General features: G+C 40.6%; 1 protein-coding gene across 1 annotated transcript in view; it reads right to left on the bottom strand.

The window, feature by feature from the left end:
* The window catches only part of flrt2 (fibronectin leucine rich transmembrane protein 2), a 40,564-nt gene extending 18,256 nt beyond the window's left edge, over positions 1–22,308 (bottom strand). The window contains exon 1 of the mRNA XM_067572215.1: positions 21,710–22,308. The gene's annotated coding sequence lies outside the window, so the exon portion shown is untranslated. The remainder of the gene's footprint in view (positions 1–21,709) is intronic.
* Positions 22,309–23,255: the final 947 nt, after the last annotated feature.

The following is a 23,255-nucleotide window of genomic DNA, read 5'->3' as shown; positions in this document are numbered from 1 at the left end:
TTGGCAAGCTTGACTGTAACTTAATGCTTTATGGTATTAAAGCCTGGCAAGAGTGCGTTTGCTGTTATTTTGGAATATTGCTCACAAGTTGAAATAAAACTCCTCATAACAACTTGCCCCGGAGACACACAGATGCAGATGAGACTCCTGGATTTTTTTTCCCCCCATCACGTGTTGACAGCACTAGTACTTTATCTGTTGTTTACAAGATCCTCCAGTGCTGCTCACCATGTCGTGAAAAACATAAATGAGATTTCGCTAAATAGCATTTTTGCCCCATATGGTTTTGCTGAGGCAGTAGCCCCTTTAAAACAATCTGCGGTTCCATCTGGTCACTGTGGTTTTTGCCCCCTCGCCAGTTTGTCCTCCTCCCCCCCCCACCCCACCCCACCCGCCCCCTTAGCTTTCACTTACTGCCTCAGCAGCCGCCCCAGTTTGGAAATAGTCTCACAAAACATCCTAAGGGTGTCTCTAGGTGGACGCCTACATGAGAATTACTGCTCCTCTCAGCGTGCTTCAGGGAAGCCTGATGAATCAGAGCGCCTTGTTCAGCCTTTATTAGCCTCGTCTTTGCGTCCCATGAAGAAGGAGAACAAAGAGGCTCAGAGGACGAGAGCCAGGGAAAGAGGAAGAGGAAGAGGAGAGGAAAGAAGAGTCGAGGGGCTGAGTTTGGTGTGGGCAATAATGTAAGGCGTATTGATTCGAGGGGATCTGTTTTCATTGCTCATCCCTCACAGAGCAGCGGATCGCTCTTCCTCTCTCGCTCAGGTGGCATGGGGCCCAACCCTGGCGCCTGCCACCCTGCCCAGATTAATTGAAGCATGCTGTTGTAAATGAATCACATATGGCTAATATCTCCCTACTTTCCCCTCTCCAGCGCATGAAAGCATCACCTATCCCTGTTTGTTTTCTAATTTGGGAACAGACGACTTCACACATGCCTGGCTCTGTCCTCATGTTTTTTTTTTTTTCTTTCTTTCTTTCAAGGAAGTACTGCTCTGCACACAAAAAAAAAGAGAGGGGAAGAAGAAAGTTTAAAGGTAGCCAAGGTCATCGGTTTGAGTTCACTGTAAAATTCATGACTTCCCCTTTTGGTTTTTCATTTGTCTTTTTCCGCAGTCCACCCTCTCTGCTTTTAACTTGGCACAAAGCAGATTAATTGCGCTGTCTTACAAAAGGTAGGAATCAGCCAGCGCACCTGTCCCTGATGCCACCTAGCATTAAGATGAATGCGTCATAGCTTTGGTCTTGATTAGTTATTTATAAGACCCGCTGCCCAGAATAACAGCACTAAAAGAAGGGGACAGAGTGAGCGGCCGCTAACTGTGTTTTTGGCACTAATGCCCACAAGGAAGTGATGTGAAAGAGTGATAAATGTTGACCGAAGTGACATTAATATACAAAATACAAATATACAAATACAATATCCTGCCAGGCAGGTGGATCCGGTTGATCCACATCACGAATAGTCAGAGCAGTGAGAGAAGCATGCATGAGGAGGATTTATCACTTTTGCAACTCTTGTAACCCTTTTCTGACACGTCAGATGTTTTGTTATACAGAACCAACTGAGAAGGCACTTTCAAAAAATACTTGGCAGGTGACTGGTTGAACCATCTGTCTATCACCGTTTTACCTTTGCGAGGAAGCTGGATTTGTGAGATCACAAGAGAATCCTCATAGGACAATTGGTCCAAACCACCGATGGCTCGGACTCAGGCGCATAACTTGAAGCCTAACAAGATGGATTCTTGCGTGATCTTGTGTGATGTTGTGATCTCGTGAATCCAGCTGCCCCGCAAAGTAAACCCTTTCCTGGCATCTCTTTGATCCTTGAATTTAAAACATCTGCAAAAGGTCTATGAAAACATACTGATATAATTTCAACAAATATACAATGGAATGACATCAGATTTATCATATTTGCAAAAAATCTTTGTATCAAATGGCAATATTCAGTCTTGGTTTGAGTCAGTCAATACAGTACCACCTTTACCATTAATGGACATTGTGGATTGGTTGTGCAAGTTATTATGAGGTCATCAGACTTTTAATTCAACCTTCAATCAGGTTGAATTAAATACAACTAATATTATTAAAATGTACTCCGCCACTATCAGTAGAGAGGACCATCAACGGGAGGCTGGCATGGGCTTTGTCTCACTCGTGAGATCATTTTATTCCTTGAATGAGATTTTCGAGCTCTGCAACACAGGAGGCGTTAACAGGCTATGAGCTAATATTCTGAACTGACTCAAGATGTCTGATGGCTAACGAGAACGCGGCCCTTTCACAAAGCCACAGTGCCCCGTTGTTCCCCTCTTATCATCCGACAGATCAGGGTGTATTCACTAACTTGGCAGAGCCTCTGATTGCATGGTTAGAAATTCAAGTGGTAGATGTATCAGGTTTGATATGAATATTATGCGGTTTGCCCATGGGGACAATTCCATTTGTAAGACCTGCCCCCTTCTTTGTCTGAACTCTTTTGGATTTGTCACTTTGCATTTTCTTTAAGACGTAAAGCTTTTAGACAATCGTAATAATGGAAAGCATGCTTTGGTGGTGACACCGCTAGGATCTATATCAAAGCCATCTGGAAAATAAAAGTCCCCGCTGTCTTTAAAAGCATGTTCGTGCTCTTTAAACCCCCTTTCTTAAATTTCCACATAACATCCTGCATTGAGGGGGCAAGTAAATCAGTTCATGCATAGGTTCTGTGCGATTACACATCAAACACTTTGAGGATGATGATACGTTAAATTTAGACGCTGTAAACTAAACCCTTGTCTATCATTGCGGTTGTGTTCATCCCCGAACGCCCTCACATTTCCTGATCTATGTACAAAAACAGATGTTAACAACACGTTCCTTTATGAGTCTCCATACATTCTCATATGCAGTGGCCTCATATTTAAAATGTGAGCATCCTGTTTTTTATTAAATACAATCTTGATGTATGTAATTCTTATGTTAAATGCAATGTTTGGGCTCCCAGCGTGCACTGCCCACATCCATTTGTCACGGCGAGCCACTTGTTCGACCCACCGTTGTGATTAATTGTGTGGTTCTGCGTAGATTTACAGTGATAGTGCCTGCTGTCAAAGAATGACTGTGCGGCTCACACCCGACATCCACAGCGCTTAAACAAACAGATGAGAGCCAGAACATGCACACGCTCGAAGAGTGGGGTTTGTAGGTGCTTATTCCACACACTGAACCTCTTTGTTCTCCCGCCGACCTTCATCCAGACACTTTTATTTGACGACGAGGTGTGCTCTGAAACAGCCGATTGGAGCTTATATCGCTATGGAGCCGCCAGGGGTGGTGATTATGACTGTCATAAAACAGCCTTGGCTGTATCTCCCCAGTGTATAAAGGGAGAAAAACAATAGCCTGGAAATGTGCAAAAAAAAGGGGACCGAGGGAATGGCAAAAATTCCCCCTCCTGTTATTTAAAACTGTTATGGCAACTAAGAGCTAGCAGGTATTTCTCATGACTATCTGCTTTCCCCTGGGTATCGGGTATCTTCAGGGAGAGTCTTGAAATGCCTCAGAAAGGTAGTCGGAATGCGGAGACGGCACATGGAAGCATTTTAGACGACTGCAGAGCAGGCGGCCGCTAGAGAGATGTAAGACGAAACATTGCTCAATGTCCTCTTCAATGTATCTCTTGGAAAGAGAGTGTTAACACATGTTCCATTCCCGGGCTATCTAGCCCTTTGTGCATGTGTGTGTGTGTGCATGTGTGTGTCTGGGGTTGCAGAATAGTAACTGCCGTGTCATAGCGGGGGTTGTCTAGAAATACGCCCCTGGGACTTCAGCGCTGGCTCAGGTCCAGCTCTACTGATACGTTAACAAGAAGAACTTGTTCTTATCAATGGGGTGCTTTATTCCTGCTGTACGCACACACACACTGAATTGCACACACACACACACACACACTGAAACATCAACAGACACACAGACCAGTGACAGACACACAGATATGCAAACATCAAGGATTCCAACAAACTCACACACAGACACACACACATCTACACACAACTGACAAACACACACACAAATACAAACATCAACACAGGCAGCGACCAACAGACAGACGTGCACATAAACCAGTCTCAGAGAGCAATAAACACAGACAGATGGACACACACACACACACACACACTGCCTACAGGCACAAGAGCGGTGCTGACATCAGGAATGCCCCTCCAGATCCTCATCGCAGCACCTCAAACACACACACTGCCCACTTGTTATTATTCCTGGTAAGGGGAAACTGAATCTTTCAACCAGGAGGAATTATGCAAAAAAAAAAAAAAAAAAAAAAGACAGAAAAGAGAAGTGAGGGGCAGGAGAGAGAGAGAGAGAGAGAGAGAGAGAGTTGCAGGGGATTTAGTGTGTGTTATTGTAGATACAAGCATGCGCCAGAAGTGTAGAGGTGTCTTGGTTGCTGTGTGTACTGTAGCTTCCATCCCTTCCATGACTCCATGAGTTTAATTTGAAAGTGAAAAATGTGGCATTCACAAGCCTTAACACAGAATGAAGTAATAGTGGTCTGACACTTGTGCACCCTATAATGCTGTGGCCACGTGACATCATCAGCTACCGCTACAGACAAAAGACACTTTACCCACAACACTATTCATTTCTCTCAAGTGCTACTTCTGTTCAAGGGCAATTTTTGTATTCAGTTTTTTATTGTCCCAACACACTTCAGTTACAATTAATGTTTGGTGTATATAGTTGCATAGAATAGTAGTAGAATAGTGCTCATAATGTACTTAGTATTATAGTTTTCAAAGGTATATATCTATACTTTTATCTTATCTTATCCATCTAATTGCCTTTGTATCAAGATGCTTCTGGCTTGTGATCATCGGTTTCATTCTTGTCAGACACTTTTCCCTTTTTGATGAAGTTTACTGATGCAGTCGGTTGTGTTTGCTCCATGTAGTGCATGCACATGATTAGCATGCTACTGGCGTTTTTAACTATATTTTTGCATTTCATAAGCTTCCCACAAAACTGGGGGGTAAAAAGTTGTTATTGCCAATGTTTTATCAAAAAGTTGCCTATTTACATATTCAGCTGACACAGGGCAACATTAGCATTCATTTGGAGTTGTGCTTTCAGCCACCTGGCAAATGTATGTCCAATATTCACTCATGAGGGAAATATCTGGCTCTTTAGATGCTAAATGCTGCAGTATGTTCACCAGCTAGTCGCTAACATTGTGTAGTCATTAATTATCTGCTATTTGGGGCTGACCAAGTACAATGCAGTGGGTTTACCAGGACTTCCTTGTTGAAATTGTTTGTGTGTGTGTGTGTGTATGTATGTGTCAGAGAACCCTCTTGTAAATGAGATGCATCTCAAGGGGCTTATTCTAAAATTAAAATTTCAAATAAAACTGGAAACAAGGTGAGAGCACTGACCACTGTGAACCAAAGCATTAAAGTTGGAGGCTGGAAAACCAAAACAATGAGCCAAAAGAAGCTAAAAAAGATCCGTAGAGATGACGGGAACCTCAGATTTGGGTAATAATTCTCTGTGGGTTGAACACTACAAACAAAACCTTTAACATCACAGGTAGTAATTTGATCCAGTGTTCATATAAAAATAAAAATAAAAATATTGATTAGCGCAGCTTTAAGGCTGCACTTCTCTGCGTGGTTGATGTTATTTTAAGGCAGTCTTTACATTACTTTAAAGGCTAAAGTCAGGGAGCAAAAGTCTCCCATGTACAGTAAATGCAACATATTACATGAAAGATTGTAACATGATTGGCTGCACTATACGGTAAATCCTGCTTCCCAGAGGTGTATACTTGCCTGTAAGGTGGATAAGAGAGGTAAATGCCAGGGAATGGAAAAGAGGCTAAAAAAAAAAAAAAAAACAGCAAGTCTGAGATCACTGATTGCAACGGATGATAGTAGTAATAGGAGTTAAAGGAGGAGGAGAAGGAGAGAAGAGCTCTGTCACCTCCTTGGCTGCTGTTTGTGACAACTATAGGGTGAAACAGAGCAAACACCAGCCACCCCCCCTGCTCTGCTGATCTTTCATCGTGGCCTACCTAACTGAAAAGGCTTTTTGACAGAGTTTAATTACAAACAGCGTTAGGTACCCTCTCTCTCTCTCTCTCTCTCTCTCTCTCTCTCTCTCTCTGTCTTTGTCTTTCTCTCTGTCTCTCTCCACTGCAGACCTGTCTTACTTCCTCTCCTATTGCAAATTAGACCCCTTCTCCCATGCCAACAAAAAGCCTTGATTTTTCTTGCTCAGACAGACAGACACACTCACTCACACACACACACACACACACATATATATATATATATATATATATATATATATATAAATATACAGCTGGTGTAAAATACAGCTCCCACTCTCAAGTAATACCAAGGCCAAGTGCTGCATTACTCACACTCTGTGTCACATTACTAAACAAAGAGTAGAAGTCTTTGTGGAAGCAAGGTATTAATATTTTTTTTTTCCAACACGCCATTATTGCTGGAAAAGTCTAAAAGCTCTAGCATGTGTTCACCACTGTCAGAAGCTTTTGCTGTCTGTTCGGCGGCTGCTTTTTGCCTTGCATCCCGGAAGTCACCAGATCCTGTTGTTTTCTGAAATCCATTAGAAACAGCTTGCAGAACATAAAGCATATGGCTGCCTGGACTAACACACTCCATCATTTTTAAACAACACATGTATTGTATTTTTCTTCCTCATATGACTTAATCACACAGCTCATTATCGTGTTTAATGAGGACTATTTTCACTTCTGCCATTACTGAGCACTTTTACCATACGCGTAGTTTCAGTACTTCTAGTTAAGAGGTCAAACGAAAGTGTGGTGGGAGACAATTACACACAATTTCTAAATATTCCAGTTCCACTTCTATTGTTTCAGGATGGAAGTGGGTTGATTGTATCAAAGCGCAGTAATTGCAGTAAAATAAAGTCACGTAAGGACAGAACACATGTTACTGTAAATGATGGATTAATTTAGACATTCATTGCAGCAATATCAGTTTTTGAACAGGAGCCTGGTTTCTGGGAGGTTTGAGAGCCGGCAGTAGACCTGACAATGAGAGTTATTAACCGAGGCAAATACAATGATGTGCGTCTGATCTACAACTTTAATTCATGTGTTGTTGCTTGACAATCTCAAAAAAAAAAAAGAAGATGAGATTTGCCATAAAAACACACATTTATCCCTTGGCAACAGTAAATACAAAAGCAGAGAAATGAAAAGGATTGATCACACAAGTACCCCCTCCACTTCAGGCAAGACTGCTGTTTCTTCACTTGAAGAAAAAGCTTAAAATATATTGTACAGTTTTATATTAACATGGACAAGTCATTCAAGCTACAATATCTCTTCTGCCAGTAAAGTGATGATTAACATGGCGACAAGGTACTCAAAATCAGTGTTGGGCGGTCACGCCTTACTTAGTAACAAATTATTTTACAATAAACTTTATTCAGTAATGAATACTGTTATGGATAATAATTGGAAATTCTGTAATTATATTATTTCAGCACTTTGGGGGTTGGATTGTTTGTTGACTTATTGAGAATTTGATGTAAGGTTGATATTAATGTTGCATCTGTGTGCTCAGTAGTGGAGAGACTAGCATGGGGCAGGTCGTGCTAGCTAATGTTAGCCACTGGTAAGCCTGCCTTTAGCCTGTGGAAATTGTCATTTTAGCTGCTGGTATCATCAGTTTTGCTCAAAGTTTAAAGGTGTATGATGTTTGCAGCTTCACTGTGAGGATGGGACTTCTGGAGTGCTGCTAACGTTAAGCTAGCTGTAGATGGTCAATAAATACCTCTAAACTGTAGGCTAGCTGCTTGTTAAACCATAATGTTCTCTATTTCTACACTGCATAAACACTGCATACTTTACTAATTATTAAACAAATTGCTGATGAGTAATCACTTTTTCAAAGAGCAATAGTGGTGAATATGTATAATTCATTTAATTACTTCTTGTTTTCTTCTTTTGGAAATGTAAGTTCGTACCCACTGACACCTAAACAAACACCTTCTATCATATTGCTTTACTAGTTACTATGACCCAAAAGCTAAAGGTCAAGTTTTATACAATGAATGGGGTGAGCTAGTTGCCCTTAATCACATTTGATACATTTACATTCAGTATACACCCCCAAGTTGATGATGAGTCATTGAAAATTGCTATAAAAGTAAATAAATATTTTTTGGACATGTATTTGGCATAACACAATTAACACAGGGACACAGGATTAGAATTTGGAAAATAGATTTGTGTCTTTAATAGCTAAAGATTACTTGAGGGACACATCGGAGCTAAAATGATGCAATAAGCTGACATAAACAGACAACAACATTCATTCTAAAAAACTATTGTGATTATGTGAATATAATTAGTAATAGTAATAGAATAATTTCATGTTCACAGTGCATTCAGTTTCGCTTCAGTTCTGATATTATGTTGATATTATTCTGCAAATGCAATAGTTTCCTGAGGTAAAAATACATTCAAAACATTCCAATTATATGGACAGACCTCCTTTAGTTATGTTTAGGGACACACTGAGCTGGGATTAAATACTACTAAGTAAGGCAAAAAAAAAAACAAACCGAAAGAAGGAAATAGTCGACATGATGTGGAGTTAAGTACTTTTCCAATCGAGTTCTCCATAGTCATTTAAGGCTTTTATGAAGGTAACTTGTCACTCCCCTAATGCCCGCAGTGCTTATGGGAAAAACTCCCCAAACTTTATTCTCCCTTGAAACAGTTTAGTGATCTTTGCAGCCGAGTCAATAAATAGGAACACATAACTTCTCCGACCTCCCCCCTGTTCAGCTCCCACAGCGCCCCTCCTCTGTGCACGATCCAATTTCAGCCCGACGGAGGTGAACCTTCCTCTGGGCTTGTTCAGATGGAGGCCGCTGGGCCGTTTACACAGCAGAGTGAGAATGAGGGATTTCTAATGACTCTGCACTCTGATAGTCTTCCAGTTGTGCCCAAGGCCTCTCGCCAAGGACCTTCCAACCCGACACAACTACTCATCAACCAGTCACATAATTCTAGAGTATAGGCAGAGCGTGGGGGGCCTCTGAATCCAGGAAGCCCGGCTACATCAAGTGTTAGCAGATGGAGTCCTTGCTGATTAGTTAGTGATTTTTTCCTCCTTTTATGCTGAAATCATCTCTCTGAAAAGTCTGTGAGAGTTTTTTTTTTTTTTAAGATTTGTCGTATTTATCAACATGATCGTAGTGTTGAGATGAGGAACAGATTATCATTATTATTGGAACATTTTGAACTAAAATCAATGACCTGAGGAAAAGCTGAGGAAAATCCTTTGTCAATTCACCAAGTTTTTACCTTGTTAATTCAAATATCATCTATGAATCTGTGTCAAAAATATTAATGATCTTTCATAATTGAGTAATTAGTGGTGAAGTTGTCCTGCGGTATTAAGTGACCTCAAAGCTCTCTAATTGTTTTTCAGATAGGTAAAGCAAAGGGACGTCTTAATTCTGTCAGTGTAAAACTAAAGACTGTCAGTTTCAGTCCTGAACCCTCAAAAAAAGATCTAGATCTTTTTATCAAAATCATTGGAAATTTATACTGTGAATTGGAACCTTTTTCTGTTTATAATTTAAATCATTTTCACCCTTATACAAAGTTTTTGTGTTCTTTCTCTCTTTTTCTTCGGTGCAACGGTCCTCATTACAAACCCATCTATTCTTTAAATTGCCAATGAGGTTAACAGAACGGGGGGTTTTTCAGTGATTCAACACATTGTTTTTCAAGCTTACCTTGATTTAACTTTGTTTTGGTTCTCAACTTATCCAGAAGTAACAACTGTCAAAGTTAAATGATGGACTGTGGTTTTGCATTCGACATCAATGCCTGTCAGTGTGATGTTTGATGAGTTTTAAAATAATGATCGCTATTTTTTTGTTGTTGTATTTTTATTTTAGTCTTTGCACTGCGCTACCCTCTAGATCACTTGTCAATCAATCAGTGTGTTCCATACTGTGAGATCTTTGTTCCTCAGGTTTTCTGATCATGATGAGTTTTTTTTTTTTTTGGAGAAGTTCAGCTGTTGTTCTTATCACTGCTCTTCTAACCACTACTTCCTCTGTATATGACAAACTGCTGTTCGTCATGCTGGAAAGTGTAGTTTTCTTTCATTATCATTTTGTTTCATCTGCTTTCGATGTAAATGCTCATTTTAACTCCTGTGTGTGTGTTTAATGTATGTGTTTTAGCTAACGCTTCAAACCCTTTCAGGTCATCAGAAATTCACCTTTGAAAAAAAGAAAAAAAAAATCTTCTTCAGCCTTTCTGAGTCACACAACTTACACTGTCCATTCTGTTCTGTCACTACAGCTGACATCTTTCAGTTTATGCACTTGAAGCGGCGTTCAATTCTGTCAGAACTCCAACTTCAAAAAAAAGTAAAGTGACGCTGCAAGGCCACAAACTTCATCTATGTGTCCCTGATTGAGCGTTGAGGTATTAGCATGCAGAGGGGGGAAAAGGAGAGCACTTGACCTCTGTGGTCTGTGCATTTAGTCATATTTCCCCTTCACAGTCACGGGACTGAGCTGAACTCCCACTTCCTTTACCGTATCAGTGTGTCAAAGACAAAACATTACGCCACAGGCACGCAAGCAACATACACTCAGACAGAATGTCATCGCAACGTGGGTTCATCACCTCCATCAAGAACGGTGCAGCTTATCCTTTCAGAAAGGGAGTGAACGCACACACACACACCCACACACTCACACTCACATGCACTCACACAGCTATATTTCTGTTCTTCATCTGGGCATACTAAGGTGTGCATGTCTTAGCAGCGTTCCTTCACTTGACAGCATAGCTCCTTTGACATTTAGCCAAAGCAAAACAAATTCCACTCATGAGTGCATTTTCAATACACAAAAATAAAATGTGTAAAACGACACCCAGAGTAATCAGAGTGTAAAAAGTCTCCTGATAATGAATACAGGGAGAGGGGGGCGGGGGGGGACAGCAGAATACCTCCTTACTGACTGGCTGGTGGTGTTTGTATCTCTAAATGAGGCCATTCTTGTGCAAATAATGATGCCACTTTTACTTTCACAGTTTACTAGCTAATTTAAAAGGAGACCATTCTGAAGTATAAATCAGTAGGAATCAAGTGGTTTTATTTCTGAGCTCCGGTTTAAGGAAATGGCCTCACTAAACCGCCGTTACTTTTACACGTCTGGGTCCATTTATGCGAACAGTCCCAGTTGTATAGTTTTTCCCCTTTGTTATTAATGCTCGCCTTGCTTTTCACCAGCTCCCTCTACTCCCTTTTTCCTCTCCTCTTTGTCCCCATCTCTTTTACTTTCCTTGACACCATATGGGAGACAGAGACACAGCATGTTTCCGAATGGAAAATTGATTATAAATAGACGATGTGAGGGACACACGGTAATGATGGCGGAGAGTGCTCTGTCCAAAAGCACAATGTCACCACAAGCAGTCAGCTGCCCTGGTGCTGTGCTTTGATGCTGCCCAGTGCATATTCTTATGCTTTGACGCTGGTAAGTCTATATGCCTCTGGAGAGCTCACCTGGGGGTCAAATAATGGGACCTCTGCCATCCTCCTCTTTGCTTTGGAAAAGCGGCAATTCCCCTTTTTTCTCCCTCCACTCTTTCTCTTTCCTGAGGACTTGGTTACAATAACTACAGCTCTCACAAACCCAGATGGAGGACAAGACGGAGCCCTGGCCGTGTAAAGAGATGGAGAAAAGGAGTGTATGTAACTAGCCTGAGCATTCGGAGCCAACACAAACTGACTCACACCTTGGAATCTTTCAATTTGCCTGTAATAAATTGCAGTAGGAAGCAATTGCATCGCTGATGTGCTGAGGGGGTTGAAATCGAAACCCATGCAGGGACAGTGGCACGCTCTCAAAGAGAACAGCACCATACAAGTTTTTATTTTTTTATTTTTTTTTTTAGTTATTGTATAGTCTTGCGTTTGACTAGTTCAAGAAATGGAAACAATGTATGATTCCTGAATCTCAGGGCCACAGAAACTGCTTGTCAGGCTGAGCACGCAAGCCAACAGATATGCCTCTACGTTAACGTGTCAAGTCGCTACCTCGGCTCGCATATTTTCTCACAATAAAAATAAAAATACAATTGACAACAGCAGCAGCAGCGGCAGTATCTAGTCTAGCAATTATGGAAGCAACAAAAACAGCTTTCAGAGAGAGATACGGAAGTCTAACTGCTACATAAAACTGGCACGGGAAGTCCTTACAATGTTTGAAATATATGTACGTATGGTATGTACAGTCTATATAAATACCCTCAGCTGAGTGACCCGGGTCAGCCGACGTAGTAATTCTGCCCTAATGCTGGATCACTTTTGCTCTAACCTCCCCTCTTTTTCTGCTGCATTAGTGCCCAGCTGAGTGGCGGTCAGCTCTGTTTGCTCTAACTGCAGGTGGCATCGGTGACATGCATTAGTCCCCCTCTGCCCCCATAGAGGAGCAAATGTGAGCTCCCCAGAGCGCCGGGCCCAGACGTAACTGGATAAAGGCTGTCGGAGGGCCTCGTCTGAGCCACAAGTAGAAACGCAGGCAGAATCTAATAAGAGTCCAACCCGCAGCGATGTAGACTGTATCAAAACAAGGGCTCTGAATACGGACTTCTTTTTGAAGGTAATTTGGTCTCGGCTGGGCCTAAACTGGTGTTATTCTGTTACATTCCCTCACGTTCCCTGTTCTGCGCTCTGTCTTGCTTTGGTTCATTGCTTTTACAAGAGAAAAAACAGACATTGGCTGACCTTACAAATTACATTCTCTCACAATGATGTATAGTCTGCGCAGACAGCTGATTTGAAATTAATAGCATTGTCAGTGACATCTGGGCTTTACTTTTATGCACGATAAAAAAAAAACCAACAACAACAAAAAAAAACATCTTACATAGAAAGCACCAATGAAGGTCTTGTTTTAAAAAAAGTGGCAGAAGAAAAGAAGGAGATTGGCAGAACCTTGTTTGCTCGCTGAGTGTGTGGGTATCAGATAACGCCGTGCGTGTTTTATTGGGTGACAGATAAATAAAGAATAGCAGAACAACGTGTGGGAAGACAGACACCGGTCTAAAAGCCTCCATTCATCCCTGAGTCATGTTTCACCGGGGCTGCAGTGTCAGGTTGGACCCTAATCTCCTCCAGATGCCCTCTCAGGAAAACAACATCCCCGCCTGGACCGCCATAGAACAAGAAAAGAACACCAAGCCTTGATAGGATAATTGATTTGCAAGTTATGCTTTTCTCTTACAGTTGTTTTGACTCTGTATCCATGTATTTGCTCATGTATCCTCTCTGTTTTGTTTTTTTTCTATCCTCACATTCGAGCCTTGATCAAAACACCGTCTCCTTCCACTCATCAGCGCTCCCTGTACGCCCCGCTTGTTCCTGTTGGATGGGAAGAACAAGGGAAATATATGCATAACCCTCAGCTGACATGCCGTCTCGTTTGATGTGGGATTCTCAAACAGATTCCCCGTCTCTCCGACATTATTGGGGATATTAAAGTGCTGCGTGGCTCTGTCTATCTGACTCCTTAATGCAAACACACAGCTCAAAGATTTAGCTCAAAGATGCTAAAATGCTCTGTAAATCTGACGGGAACTGCAGAATTGGGTGATAATTTTCTGTTTTTACCATAAAAATATTGATTAGTGCAGCTTTAAGCAATTAATCACTGTTCAGAATTGGAAAATCCACTAGTTGTTTCAGCACCGGTTCATTGGTTTCAAACATTAACGCTGCCCAAACATAACATCCAAATCCTCTCCATGACAAAAAGGAAAGAAAAATACCTGAAATGACCTCAACAAACGCTGACACCGTTTGACTGGAAATGTGTCTGTCCTTGTAAAACAAAACTGTAAATACACATAAATGAAATTTACAAGCCACTTGCATCTCTGGTGGAGTCGAGTCAAACTTGTAAACAGTGAGGAGGTCGAAGAAGAAGAAGAGGAAGAAAAGACAAGCAGGCCTTGAATTATCTAGGCCAGTCAAACGGAGGTGTGGTTAGGGACGGACGGTGCGGCTCTTGCTCCAGGCCAGGTCTGTTACAAGGTCATGTGAAAGTGGAATGTGGCTGAGCTGGATGCTTGCCTGAGGCTGTGTTCAGTCAAGAAAGCTTATTTTTCTTAAAACAAAGTGAAAACTGTATACCACCTGGGAGAGATTATTCCTCAATACAGTTCAGTTTATTTGAATAATTGGGTTTTGAAACATGTGACAATATCTTGCCACAAGGCAGAGATCTCTGATTTGTTTTTGTTCTTTTTGTTTGTTTATTTGTTTGTTTTTAAGGTGTATTGTTTCAAGCAACTCAACCAATTCAACTGATATAATGAGAGAACAGGCGTTTGCATGCTGCATTACTGGACAAACAATTACCCAGCAATTACTGTGAAGGTTTTGAGATAGAGGGGAATGCATCAGTCAGCAGGCAGCTGACAGCGTGAGCTAACTCAGCAAGCGACATGCAAAATAGGAAAATAATGGTGTAGAGTGCCAGAAGTGAAGAGCGTCCGTACAACACACAGACACACAATGAAACAAGAAGGGAAAAGGGCAATGCATAGATGGGAAAAAAACAGTTTAGGTGCACATATACAAACAGAAAGACACTTTTCAAAAGAAAAGTGAACATGCAGACATGTATTCCCAGTCTCCAGTGAGTGCTGTCAAAGCTTGGCCGTCAACAGAGCCTGCCTGAGCAGTCTGAGTGAAACCGAGAGGGGAAGTGAAGCCTCACCCTGGATAGACTTGCTCAGAACAGTTATAGAGAATGAATGAATCATCAGTTGGTATTAAAGCAGTACATACACAAAATGATTATTTTTTTTTGCTCATATGTAAGATTTCATTTTGTGATATTATGTTGTGGATGAGAGTATTATGTTTAATAAAGAAAAGCTTCAAGGTGACCAGTAACAGGAAGTCCAGGGAGTTGTATAACGTGCTCTACGTGCTGTTTACCAGTGTCGCTACTATTGTGTTGACTGAACCTTTGATCCAGCCCTCATCGATGAGTCACATGTTTGAGTATTGCAACAACGAAACTAAGGGATGATGGCACCAGGTCTGGTGAGGAAAAGAGGGCAAAGACAGGGCTGAGGACAGATTCACACAGTAGATAAATAGGAGAATAAGAGAATATGTATAAGGACAGGCGTTCGGTTATGTTCAGACTGGCAGCCCAAATCTGATTTTTGGCATATCCAGATTGGAATCAGATTGCTTTCATCAAGCAAGGAATATGTAGAAGTCATACTGTAGGTTGGTGTGAAATCTGATTCAAATCAAATTCCAAGTGATGTGAGTTAGCCTAGCCACTCAAATCAGATTTCCAATTGTCCTTTACGTCACTCGCAGCATATAACTCACAACACATGATGGTGACATCACATCTGGCTGTGATTGTGGCACAGTGGTTGAAGAAATAGTCAGTTCCTTAAGTAAAAATTACAGTAAAACAATGTAAGAAGCAAGAGTCCTTTATTTAAAATCCTAATGAGTAAAAGTACATAAATTTAATCAGCAATTTGTACTTTAAGTATCAAAAAGTACTTATTCTGGAGAAAAACTGCCCCTTTGAGTGATATATTATATATGATATTATTACATTATTAATACTGATACATCAGCGTGTGTATACAGTTAAGGGGTTCCCAACTTAAGGGACACACAAATCAGATGTGAGATGAAAAAATAAAGTTCTGCTACATAAATTTGTAGTTTTGGACTTCTCTCAAAAGAAATTAATAAATAAATGAAACATCTGAGAAGTTTAGAGGAAATGGGGAAAGTGGTTTTGGCTTTTGGTTGGGATCTTATTTGGAGAAGTAACTATACTATATCTGTCAAATAATTTTTGTAAAGTTAAAAGAGCAATATTTCTTAAGTAGAAGTAATAGTAGGTAGTAATAAGCAGAGAGTGGAAATACTCAAGTAAAGCACAAGTATCTCAAAATTCTACTTAAGTACAGTACTTGTGTAAATGTTATTTTCCAGCACTGCTGCCGCATGAAACATGGCTGCACATATTAATCTTCCTGGTCTCTGCAGCTACCTGCATTGCCGCTATTACTGTGGTGTGAAAGTGTGAGAGGATACATCTTCATTCCTCATCTTATCTGAAACTTTATACTGAAAAAAAACAGTACCGTGAGTCACTGTACATGCATTAATGTCGTAACCATGTAACTTCATGCTAGGTAATAATAATGATAGGTTTACGACATCTAAGCACAAAATGCAACATCGCTTGTAAATGACAATAAAGATTTCAGTCCTGAAGATCAGATTCAGGAAACAAATTGAATTTTCATGAGGTGTGAACATGAAGTCTGAGATAAGGAGGAAAGATGAGGGTAGAGGGCTGGAGGTGGGGAGAAGTGGTGGTTAAGTCCAAAATACGTCAGCAGCATGAAGCCTCCTGAAAGTTCAGTGTGGTTGGAGCAGAAAATCAAGGAGCGGGGCTCTGTGTTGTGTGCTGTACGCCTGCTGGCAGCCGGTCTGGCTGGCATTCACCATTGCTTTTTTTGGCCGCTTTCAGAAGGCTCCAAAGCAAACAAGAATGACCCTGCTTGCATGCTGTAAAACTTGTGTGTCAGCCTACTCAATCATACACAGCACAGTACCTCACAAAATGGCAGAAAAGTGTTCACATTTTCTTGTCAAGCTGATACAAAATATTTCTGATGTCAAATAACGATAATAAATTCACTATTTTTCAGAATTTTTCAGTCAAGTCAAACTGGAATTTGAATTTGTTTCACCTTTTGTATAAATGGCATGAAATTATACTGTAGCCATTGATAAAATCTTTTTTTGACATATTCGTGGAAGCGGTATCTAAGCTTCAAGCCTCTGTGTGGGCATTTCCTATGGCAGGTTTTAACATTTGGGGGCTGGTATAGCTGAGAGACATGGTTTTAACTTGTGTGGTGTGCTACCGAATGGAGTACTTTTATAACCTACAAATGAGGAATACAAAACATTTTTTCGCTGCTTATTCTCAAAGCCCACAGTGCTGGTTATGTACCAGAAGTGATTTAAAACATCTGTCTCTTTACAACATTAAAATATTTGGGTGGACCCATCATGCTGTTAAATCACTCAGAAATTGGAAGACAGCGAGCTAGGCTAATTAGCTTCCTCTCCGTAAGTTGAAGCTAGTTAGCTTAGCTTGCTAATTTTAGCGTTGATTCCCACTAGAAATTACTTTCATGTTCATTCAACACTTGCTGTGTCACCGGCAGCTCCTGCACACCTGCTATGTTCATCCCCCATTATTAAAAGAAGGGGGTCTAGCTAGCATCAGCTGACTCACTTTCATGGATCAAGGTGTGGGGATCGGCTTAACTAATGTAGGAACTCGTGGAATAAAATACTGAAATTACAGATGGCACTGGGTAGCTAGTGCCTGCGAACACAGATATTGCATCAATCAAATGATTCCAACAGAAAACTTAAATTTCTTCTTTTTGGTCATTATAGTTTTAACCAAATAAGTACACAAGCAAAGAAAAAGTTCAGTAGCTTGTTTCTGTCTTGTCTTGTACAACTCTTATTGTAAAACAAAATTGACTTGAAGCCAGCCCACTTAAGAGCCAGTGTAATAATGTAATTTGTTATTTACAATGTCGCAGTCCCTGGGCCTTTTCCATACAGAGAAGGGCAAGCAGGCCAGATTTTAAATGGCTGCTTTGAATGTTTATGGGGTTTCTTCGTCCCTAAGTGGTTTGAATTGCAGGCCTTTTCAGAGCATTGTTGCTGCAGCAATCAAAGCTTTGATTTTCCTTTTATACTGCTCCATAAAGAACAATCAAAGGTCTCGGTAAATGTTGAGTGATTTATTTGAGAAAAAGCTGATGTTCAGACGTTATTTACTGTAACACCATGAATGTCAGTTGCACTTGCCAATAAAAGCATCTTGGAAGATGATGAATGGCAAAAGCAACTCATTTCGTCCTCTCTTGTTTATCTCTGGTCATCTTCTAGAGGTCAAGGTTTGTTCTGAGGTGAAGCAATTTTACTTTTGCGGGGGCAGGCTGTTTTCAGAATGACAGTTTAGCCATAAATAGGGCATAGATGGTCAAGAGTGGTAGATAAAGAGTGTTTGATGAAAACAGCTATAAGTGGGATTCATCATGGGTGGTGTTGCATTGCTCTGTCGGACCTCCAGACGTGTTCAAGCTAAGTCACTGAGGCAGCTTTATGTTTTTTACATTGCTGTTCATGTTATTTTAATCACATGTCTGAGCTATTGACTATAATCTAATGATTGGACCTCAAATGTCTGAGTATTATCTTCAGAAAATATACTCTCGCAACATTCTTTCTGAACTATTGAGTTATGTGTTTATTTTAAAGGCAGCAGTAAGAATTCAAGCCCTGTTGGCAGAATGTAGGTTGACCCGCTGTATGTATATATATATAGGCTCTTTTTTTATAGACACTTAACTCCAATTAACCTTCATTCTCCTATGTGCCTATAATCACATTATCCTCTGGTATTTGACTCTATTTTTCTTTCATCCAAAGGAGGCCATGTCGTCCTGCTACATGCCCAAAGAACGGCGAGGCAGTGCAAGAACAAGCTTCTCCTTGTGCTGGATCTCCCAGTTGGCCAGAGAAGCAATCTCTGGTCTACTCTCTCTCCCTCTCTTTCTGTGTTTCCCCCTCCTCACCCTTGGATCTTTCTCAACACTCCTCCTCACTCTCTCTTTTAGCCCTCTCCTTCTGCTCCCTCGCTGCATATCTGAGCTCTGCCCTCGGGCCATGTCCAGCGCCAGACAACGTCTGATTCATGCCTTCAGTTGGCTGCTGCGGTCAGCTGACTCTATAGTACTATAGGATTGGGTTGCTGTAAGTGCGCCTAAACAAGAAAGTAATTTAAGAGAACAGTTTAATAATTAAAAGACATGAATTCAAAAAAGAAAAAAAAATTGGATGTAACATAGTTTCATTCATAATTTTCCCAATATCTTGAGATAGACTGACTCATTCCCTCTGTCAAAATAATGTCAAAAGATTTTAATTCTTGCTACTAAATGGCTCAAACTGGACAGCATGTAGCAGAGGCTTGAATCTGTGCCTCTTTCTTCCCCCCTGCACCGAACAAAAACACATTCCAGCTGTCAAATATGTTCATTCTTGTACTTCTATGTAAAACCGTTCTTGACTACCTGCCTGTCCCCTAAAGCAATTACAGGTGAAAGAGCTCACTCTCAGCACTTGAACCCCTGCGCTCCAAAAGCTGCATGTTGAGCTGTCACCTGCAGTGACACATTAGTATCATGTTTTCAGAAATGATGTGTGAATGAGGATGCATGTAATTTGCAGTGATGTTGAAAGATTTGGAAATGTCACCTCAGTTAAGGGCTCTGATTTTGTCGTATTTATTTTCCAAACGTGTGTATGCCTTACAGTAAGATAATTCTAGTGGTGGAAAGAATCTAAGTACATGTTGTCAACTATGTTTTTTTTTTCATTTTATGCTACTTTAAACATACTGCACTACATTCAAAACAGAAATATTGTACTTCGAAAACTATGATTTACCAGTTTTCTTTACAGACTAGATGGTCTTATAAATTAGGGTGACATCTAACTTTCCCCCCTGTTAATTAATCTGACATCATTTTCGGCATTAATCAATTAATAATTTGGTCTATTTAATATCGGTATATAGTGAAAAATGTCCCTCAAACTATCCCAGACCCCAACGTGACATCTTCAACTGTGTTGTTCTGTCCGACCAACTGTTAAAATCCAAAGATATTCAGTTTACTATGATATAAAACAGAGAAAAGACACAAATTCACAATGATCAGTTGGCTGATCATTTCAGCTTTATTATAAACTAAACCAGGACGGCCTACAAGTATTTACCTCATCCTGCTACAACATTAAAAAATACTGTTAAATGTGTTAATTCATCAATAATAATAATCCAGTTATTATTAATATATTGACAGGAGCCAGTCTGTCTTTATAAAAGTACATTAAACTGATAATACTAACAGCTATTTCTACTTAAATAACACTTTTAATTGTAGTGGAGTATTATTACATTGTTGTATTGCTACATTTTTACATATATAAAAGATCTTCCATCAATGTATAATCACAAGGTAATAGTGTATACTAGTAACTCCCAGTTTGATGGTGGTTGAAATAATCAGCTAAAGTAGTAGATAAAGGATTGAAACATCCAGCTTTTGCCGCTCTAAGTGGTGGCACAATGCGAACTTGACTTAAACAAATATTGTAACACTTAATTGTAGTGTGACCTTACATCCATTTAAAAATGAATTGAAGTGAACACATCTGGAACATGATAGCGGTACTTGGGCTCATTTGATGGGAATATGGCGACACATGAGACAAAAAAAGTTTGGAACTACTGGACATAGTATACCGTAGCTCTGACTTCTCTACTATTGGATGTACGAGCTATGTAGCTATGGAAAAAGCCCCAACATATTGTTGTAAAATACTAAATAAGTGCATTTATTAACATAATTAAGTGTTCAAGGTTACATGATGATGCTGGTGAGGTATATATATACACGTATATTCTTTGTACATTGTAGTGTTTACTCATTAATCGCATCCATTGGCAGTTAAGGTCTGGGATTTGGCATGCTGGTGGTGTGTTAAGTAAAACCCGTGAATGCAACAGCTTTGTAAATTGAGTGCATTCAGGGCAGCTTTCCCTGGCGAAAAAAAAAAAAAAAAGCTTTTGATCATAGAGATGTCATTATTTCCTAAGAAGCGTGGTGTGTTTACCTGCGAGGAGCAATGGAGCACTTCACACCCATTTAAATAATGAGACCATTGCAAAGATGTTAGAGATAATTGTTACTGTTTCACCTCAGACATTTTTTAAGTTATTGCTGGAAACTCTCACAATTATTTTAAATTGCTTTCTGCTAGGAGCAGGTGGCAGATTTCAGAATGTAAACTGGCCCTTACACTGTTCTGAATTTTTAAAAACAACCCATGAAAAAGGAAGTGAATTCTCTCTTTTATCATACTTCTTTAAAAAAAAAAAGTGCACTCAACCTTTTATTTAGTGTTTCCAGTAGGCAACCCATTAAAATCATCAACCCTGTTTAAAACTTTGCTTCAGAGGGATTTGTCACCCGAAAGGTTGACAAGACAAGTGCACGAGGTCACAGAGAGGCACGGTGAACAACAGGCAGTGAACTAGAAAGAAACATGTCAGCCATGAATAATGCATGGAAGGTTTATCTAATGGCACTCTTAAAACTTTTAGTTTCATCTTTGCTTTCAGCTGGAGATGCTCATGCTTTAAAAAGCCCCTTTTCTACCTTGCATGCTTTCCACATTCAAACTCCAAAACTCAGCTTGAGAGAGACACTGATTGGTTTAATTATGTTTGCAGTGATTAAGCATCTTAATGGTACTTATCGTAATATGAGACTTGAATCACAATGATTCAGAGGTGTGACATTTGGGGTACAGCTTTGGAAAGATGTTTCTGGAGCAGATGAGTTCTCTTTTTTCACTCACATACACTTTTTATAACGCACAGACATGAGCACACAATCCCCAAACCGTGCACTCATACAATGTCAGACAACTTAAAGAGGGACACTTACCGTCTTTGGACACTTGGTGGTCATGGCAGGGTCAGAGAAGAACAGAGACACAGAGAGTGGAGAGCGGGACCCCACTGTGTTACACTCACATCCCAGCCCGGATCCCAGACATGAGGACGAGACCGACGGGGCTCGTTAACTTGAAAGCGCGGCCGGGATGGTGGCAGGCTTGCTGGAGTGTGTCAAGAGGAAACTGCAGGCAAGCAGTCAGTCAGTCAGGCCCGCGGAGAGACAGCGAGAGAAGGAAAACCAGACAGACAAAAGTAGGGAGAAATCAAAGACGCCAGCAGTTTCTTCTTCCCTTTCCTCCTTCGCTTTCTCTGGTGTAACTTAACCCCTGAGGAGCCCCGGTGAGCAGACACACAGAACCAGTTCCAGACCCGTCCTACACCAACGGCTGCCTCTCCCCCTTCTCTCTCCGTTTTCTCTTCTCTCTCTCTCTCTCTGTGTTTTTTGGTATCATTTAACTCCTGATTCCGTGGCCGACGATGAGCTCACCGCTGGCTCAGGTTTCAGCGCCTTACTGGAATGCGAGGGCAGACGCACAGAGAGGCAGAGGTGCTGGGGAGGTCAAAGGCTACTGGGGTAGTGTGGAGGAACGGGAACGAGAGGGGTGTCTGTCATCTGGGGGAGTTCCAGTGGAGGGATATCTGAGGGGCCTGGAGTGCTGTGAACAAAACAGGAGTTACAGGGGTCATGGGTTGCGGATGTTATGGGGCCAGGCAACATTTGACAGCACTGGAGGCTATGGACTCGAGGACACTGAGTACATTTACACGCTCAAATACACACACACTCAAAGACAACTTCTCCTAAGTGCCAGATTTATTGCTCACTTAGAGTTTGGGGTGTTTTCCTCAGGGAGAAAAGCTTCTTTTTTTTTTTGTTCTGTGTGGAGCTTTCACAAAGCAGTCTTGGGTATTATATGATATGAATTATACAATGCAGACACATACATAACTAAAGAGGGTGAAGAGGACAATGAAAGGAATAATACTTTTATTTCATTTTCAGTAAAGTTTTTGACAAGGTGCTTTAAAGTCACGATGAAATGGCAATAAAATGGAATTTCTAATATTTCATTAGGAGATAAAATGCAGTATAAGGACAAAAGCTCTTAATGTGTCAAGGACAATAACAAGATGACCTGCAGGAAAACACAGAATAAGAAGCAAGGAGAGATCCAAAAGTTAAAACCAGTATGTGTTTGTTTAAAGCTGCCATGATCAATATTTTTATGTAAACAATGATTCACTCATACATGTATGAGGGACGCACCCACAGTGTCTGCTGGATGTGTAAATAGGCAGCTGCTACACGTTCATTATATCAACTTTATTAAGCGATAACACGTCAATGTTGTGTTTACAGTCTGTTGCAGTGCACTCAGGTGGCCAAAAAAAACAGTTATTGTCAATTCATTTTGATTTCATTGTAGAAATTGCTGTTTTTTTCTTTTTCAAAAGTCTGTTTTTACTTTATTTTCATGACAGTGGAGTTGTCACTAATCCCTGTCCTCTCGCCTTTCAGTGTGTTTTTGCTAAAA

The sequence above is a fragment of the Thunnus thynnus genome, chromosome 18 (assembly GCF_963924715.1).
Source record: "Thunnus thynnus chromosome 18, fThuThy2.1, whole genome shotgun sequence".
Classification (NCBI taxonomy): Eukaryota; Metazoa; Chordata; class Actinopteri; order Scombriformes; family Scombridae; genus Thunnus; species Thunnus thynnus.
Note: the sequence above shows the minus strand (reverse complement) of the source record. Positions and strands in the feature narration are given on the sequence as shown.